Source organism: Mandrillus leucophaeus, unplaced genomic scaffold (assembly GCF_000951045.1).
Source record: "Mandrillus leucophaeus isolate KB7577 unplaced genomic scaffold, Mleu.le_1.0 Scaffold919, whole genome shotgun sequence".
NCBI lineage: Eukaryota > Metazoa > Chordata > Mammalia > Primates > Cercopithecidae > Mandrillus > Mandrillus leucophaeus.
The window spans coordinates 168,217-175,165 of record NW_012110019.1 but is presented as its reverse complement, the minus strand read 5'-3'; positions in this window follow the sequence as shown (position 1 = coordinate 175,165).

The following is a 6,949-nucleotide window of genomic DNA, read 5'->3' as shown; positions in this document are numbered from 1 at the left end:
AAACAGCTAAAGCTGTAAACAGTAGAAAAATTGAAGTTCTGTACACTTATATTACTCAATAGTACTAAATAAGAATTCAACTCAATAATTTAAAAGGAATTAAACCTATGGAGAGCACAAGAAAAAAATTCTTTACAATAAAAAGAAATGGATATGTTATAAAATAGAAGACAGAAAGTGGAATTAATCAATATAACCAAAAGGCGATTCTTGGCGGGGGAGGTAATATACATAAATCAGCAGTTAGCCTAAACAAAAATTAAAAAGGAGAAGGCACAAACACAAATAATAACAATGAGACTAAAGGGAGAAAGAAACCTCATCTGCATAAGATATTAAAAAGAATTATGAGTACGTTGTAAAAACTCTATAAAAATAATTTTGAATTTCTAGATGAAATAAATATTTTCTAAGAAATTATAACATCCAAATTGAAAGCATTCTTGATTTATTTCATGACTCTAGATTTATCATCTTTCTCTTCTAAGGTCAAAGAACAACTACTCCCCACACACTCTACACCCGAGAAAACTAGGTCAAAAAAGATTCAGAAGGGTTTTTCTTTTCCAAATCTTCAAAGAACAAATAATGTGGTATTATTTCAACCCTTTCAAAGCATAGAAAAGAAATAAACTTTCTAAATTCAGATCAATTTTGCTAGTTAATGACAACGTAAAAGTCTCTAATATAATATAGGTAAATACAGACTATGAAAAAAAAAGCACCATGACAAATAGGGCTTATTGAGAAATGAAAGGGTTTTTCAACAGCAATTAAAGGCCACGGTCTTCCATCTGACATTGATTTCTCCTTCGTTGGACCAATCTTGTCACTAATCCCCAGCCCTCTAGGTTCATTCCTCACCTGTCTCTCCCCATCATTTCCCACCACGGTCTATACTCCATCTTGTTGACAGAGCTTTCTAACACACACGTCTATATTTTGTTTTTCCCCTACTTACACTCCATTAGAGGTTTTCCACAGCCTTTGGGATAAAGTTTAACTCCTTGATCACAGCACATGAGGGAGGCTCTACCAACCTCTTTAGCCTTGTTTTCAGCCCACACACATGGGGTCGATCCTCTAGCCATTGCAAAATACTTGGAGATACTCAACTCCTTTTACTTTGTCTTGACTCTGTTTTCCCAAGTGCTGTTTCTGCCTAGAACACTTTTCTTCCTCCTTCTATGCTTACTCAGACATCATCTTCCCTTCAAAGAAGCCTTCCCCAGTACCCCCACTAGGCTGTGTTGGTTTACTTCCCCATCTTTCTAGTAGCACCTTGTGCAGACCTCAGTGGAACTCACCATCATGCATGGGAATTGTTAGTCTGAATGGCAGTCTCCCACTCTAACACCCTAACTTCCTTGAAGACAAACAGCTTTCTCTCTTGCACTGAGCATATGCCTGGCATATGGCAGACACTAAATAAATATCAAAGGAATGAGTACTTCCGATTCTGATAGAAAATCATCTCCAGATCAGGAAAGTCACTGAAGTGGTTAATGAAATCACCCAGAAATGGGATTACTTTTGGGGGCTCTGCTTAAAACTACAATATACCAGCTTCGGACCATAAGAGATTTTTTTTTTCCCAGGATTATCATCATGTGAGAAATAAATCATTATCTCAGAGAATGATGTGTTCTCATGAGGGATCTTCTTACACGTGGGAGGATTAGAAGCAGAATTTCGTAGTCTGAAGGTGATAGAAGGCTAAATACTAAGTGACCCGTCTAAAAACTCAGTTTGAAACAAGCACAGATTTACTGGCCATCACTGCATAGCAGCATACCTGTACACCAAGGTCCCTGATTTGCCAGTCTAGAAGAGGAGCTTCACACTCAGTATATCGCATTGTTGTTTTTTTGTTTTGTTCTGTTTTTTATTGAGACGGAGTCTCGCCCTGTCACCCAGACTGGAGTGCAGTGGCACGATCTCAGCTCACTGCAACCTCATCTCCTGGGTTCAGGCAATTCTCCTACCTCAGCCTCCCAAGTAGCTGGGATTACAGGCACCCACCACCATGCCCAACTAATTTTTGCATTTTTAGTAGAGATGGGTTTCACCATGTTGGCCAGGCTGGTCTCGAACTCCTGACCTCAGGTGATCTGCCTGCCTCAGCCTCCCAGAGTGCCTGGATTACAGGTGTGAGCCACTGCGCCCGCCCATCACATTGTTTTATACTGCAGATTTTATCATCAATACAGGGGAGAGACCACCTCCCCTGAAGCTGCTACAGTGTTTCTCAGCATGGTTTCAATTGTATTTCTGGGTCCTACATTCTTGGACATTCCTATTTCAACCACAGCTCCAACAGTATATATTTTATATCATTTATTTTCATCTTGCAATTTTATTTAAAGATGACTTTCAAGCTTTTGGGGACAAAAATGCTCTGATGTAGTGCAACTTATATTTTACAGATGAGCAGCAGGGTGCCCAGACAAGTTAGGTGAGTTTGCATACACAATTAGTTATTAAAATCCAGAACTGGCCGGGCGCGGTGGCTCAAGCCTGTAATCCCAGCACTTTGGGAGGCCGAGACAGGTGGATCACGAGGTCAGGAGATCGAGACCATCCTGGCTAACACGGTGAAACCCCGTCTCTACTAAAAAATACGGAACACTGGCCGGGCACCTGTAGTCCCAGCTACTCGGGAGGCTGAGGCAGGAGAATGGCGTGAACCCGGGAGGCGGAGCTTGCAGTGAGCTGAGATCTGGCCACCGCACTCCAGCCTGGGGGACAGAGCAAGACTGCGTCTCAAAAAAAAAAAAAAAAAAATCCAGAACCACAATATAAGTACTTAAATTCTAGATACAATGTTCTTAGTTTGGGGAGAATAATACTTGTAGACATTTCTACTCTGTTACAAGTCTATCATAGCCCAAAAGTCTATGTGATTGATGTCTAATTCTCTTGACAGAGCATCAGCTACTTTTATTCAATTATCTGCCAGGGGAGGGTTTTCTATTTTCTAAAATATTACTCAAAAACAACACTTTTGTGAAAGTTGTCACCATCAAAATAGAGTCACTGATGTTAAGAAAACCCTGACAAGTAGCACTGGGAAAGGCCATGAAGAGAGGGTTCTCATGCTTGTATGCCTGATAACAAACACTATCGCAGACTGCAAAAACCACAACCTTGCACAAACTGCCATCACAACCTTACATAAAAAATGTTTCTGCAAAGACATCTGCCTAGCAACTGCTTGTACAACCTCAGACTGGTATCACCCTTGTTATGGATCTTTGTAGCCAAGGATAATTATTTCAAAACAGTTATCCAAGCCTCTTGAGTTTTTCCTTTAAATGCCTTTCTCTCCCTGTACATTTCTGAATATGCACATAGTTTACCATGGCATGTGTATTTCCATTGCAATTCTTTATTTCCTAATAAACATCTTTTAGAGAGCCCCCTCTGTTCGTTGTTTAGGTTGACGTACACGGTGTCAGAAATGGGACCTGGAAAAGATCACTATTGAGAGGAACTGGTGATTCTTGGAAGCAATGCTCAGTACTCACTTGAGCCTTTTGACCTCTCTGCTTCCATGGCTAGCCTTTTCTGCCCTGCTGAGTCTTCTTTGTGATTGATCCTCCCTCTTTTTGGTAGAGGATTTTTTTGTATTATTTGGGATCTGGTTTGGATAAGGGCAGCTTACTAAAGGACCATGCATCCCTTCTGGGATAATAAAAAGCTTTTTGTCCTTTCTGGAATAAAGACAAGTGACTTAAGGGATAGAGTCATCTTGGTTTCTACAAAATTTACATTCTATCTGTGGGTCATCTCTTATCTGGTTTGCACACCTAGTTTAATATTTTGTTCAATCTGCATACATACCTGGGTTAAAACTTTCCAAACATTCGCATCTTGGTTTCTTTTGATTTGGTTTGGCTCTTTTCCCTTGCTTATTTCTGAAAATATCCCGGGAGCAGAAATAAACATTCTAAATGCTGGGTGCAGGATGGCTAATTAAAAGCCACTAGGGTGACTGCCACCATCTAGAATGTCAGTCCAAACCCTGACATTCTCTGCAAGGACTTTTTCCTTGCTTTTGAGAGATTAATAAGAAATGGAATGGGATTCTCAAACACTAGGGCATGCCAGGTTTTCCACAACTCCTGTCAGGTATATATTATGGTCTGTTCTTGTGCCCATTTTTAAACCAACGGGCAAAACTACAGCAAAGAAAATTCAGAGCCCAAATGGTCATTATACTAAAAACCTGCAATTATGGAGTTAACATGTAGAGTTTTCTAAATTCTCATCTATTTTTTTTCTGCCCACTTTGAATCTGCTGACTCTTCAACTGGTATTGAGATAAAACTCACTGCTTATGGCATTTCAGCCAAGATTTTTCAAAACGAAAATCTTAAAGGCCTTTCAAATTAATGGCTTTACAAATTACAATAGCTCCATAGTAACCAACAACCTAGATACCTTTTAGAAATACACATTTAGGTTTGACTGACTAACAATTGTGTATGATGACAAAACAGGTAATTTAAAACTTAGTAATCTAAAAAGAAAAATAAGTAGATAAATGTTTATAAAAGTCAGTGTCTCAGATCAAACAGATCAAAATCTTGGGCTCAGAGCTATAATATAAGGTATCTCTGTCCAGCATAAAATTTTGCTTTTTCCACAACACAGAGGCCAAAAAGAAAAAGCCAGGAAAAAAACCACCAAAAATTTCCCCCTCCCACATTTGCTAACTAAACAAGCCAGACCAGCAAACAAAAGACATATTTGTTATCAGTGCAAGGCTACTTGAAAATTTTGTTTTTGTTGTACAATTCAGCCAGTCCTAACTAAAATGTAAACAATTTGAAATTTAACCCTAAGCTCATTTGAAGCTAGGGGGAAAAAAAAAAAAAAGGAGAGGTAGGGTCAAAGAGATTTTTAAAAATCAAACTAACATGGAAACTGCTTTACCCAAAATTTTGGTTCACAGCCTTCATTAGAGCCCCGATCAGGGTAAATAAAGTTTAGCCATGTGAATGGGCCTAAATTTTGTTAGAAATACAATTTGGATCCAATTATCTTTTATAAACTTATGAATTTATAATTACTATCTCATTACTAAAACTCTAAAATGAAAGCTATAAAATCTTTGTGTGTGTGTATACATACATATATGTATTCATATGTGTTTACCCATATGTTATGTATTGTGTCTACATGATAATATCTGGTGTAGTCATACAGAAATCACTTAAGGAATTCTATTTCAATAAATGAGCACTCACATAAAATATGAAATATACAGTAATTAACTCAAATGCTTTTTAGTTCACATGACCTAAGAAAATCTTTAACAATAAGCTGATTTTTAAATTATTGGTAAAATACAAATAGAAATGTCTTCAAAACCATCAGCATACTTTTTCACCTGGGTTTATTGATCAGTAAGTTTTATATCTGTGTCTGTTAGATGTTTTAGGCTGCCAGACTTTGATTCAAAGGTTACAAAACTATAAACCCAGTCTAAAACAGAATTATCTTTGTTTATGTAATTTTTATGAATGAAACTAATTTAATATTGTTGGTTTAATTAATACAGCTGTATCTCCTGAGTTATCAGCAAGATACCCATATTTTTAACTTTAAGGTCCTTACTTAGGTGAATACCTGATACTCACATGCCATAAAAGTTGTTAATAGGGAAGTAACTTGAAATGGTGACTAACTTTGCCTAACCTCTTAGTTCACACAAATAATCTAGGTAAACTGCTAAAAATAAATAAATTAGGAGAATGTAAATAGTATAAATATCTATAAATGAACTCTTCATGTAATGTGAAACTTTAAAGTTATGTTATATTATGTTAAATTAAATAATAGATATTCATTAAATGTGTGGGTCATTTCTAAATATGTGTTTTGGATGAGAAAAACAATAAGAATAGCATAAAGATGTGTTCTTTTTCAAAAAAATAATAATTTTGTCTAATTCAGAAATTATTTAAAGATTGTTTTAAAAGGCATAGAATAGAAATAAAGCAGCAAGCAGGAGCGAGAGATGTGAAGAAAGTTATGACTATAATGATGTATTTTGGGTAATAAAGGTTTAAAAAAAGAGCGTATACTCGTGTATGATAAAGAAACTCATGTTGTACATTTGTGTCCTAAAGTAAAATGACTAGGTACTTAAGAAAGAGAAAGTAAAGGATAAAGCAGAAAGTCCTGAGTAACTTGTGATAAGGTATGTGAAAATGAAATTTGTGAAAGAAATTGTGTGTGTGACTCCATTGGTTATAATTAAAAGATAACTATTTGCATCTTTCTTTCTGAAGATTAGCTTTGATGTTAAAAAGACATTAATACAACACTTTAAAAAATGATCCCCTATGCTAGAACAACGAGGTTTTCTTAAGGTTTTCTTAAGTATTGATTTGCTCTTAGTAAAATTGCAAGAAGTTTTGATGTTTAATTCTGAAAGCTCTTTCTTTGATAGCCATCTTCTGAACTACAGGCAGTTTTTATTTCTGCCACATTTCTTCCTGAGATATTTTTAATTTCCCTTATTTCATGCTGAAACTTCAGCTCTTTTCCTCCATCCCCTTAAAAAGGGGATATCTTTTTTACTTGGCTGGGTGATAACTTTCTCCTTCTGCCTTTTCATCAACTCCTGTAACTCTTTTTCTCTGGTTTCAACTCTGCTATCACAGCCTCATGCCGAAATGTTTATATTAAAGGCCTAGAAGTGCAGTATTTTCTTCCAGTATAAGTTGATCATGTACTCTTGGCTTTTCTTGATAAACCTGAATTGTGCTATGTAATGAGAAAACTTCCCATGCTGCCATGTATTCTCCTGCTCAAGGTCTCGTTTACTTTCCTCTATGGCATAGTGTCTATTCATAACCCTAGACACAGTCTTTCTGTGTCTGATTAAATTCAAGTACCCTTGCATAGGGTTTCACATCTAAATGGGTTACCTTAAAGA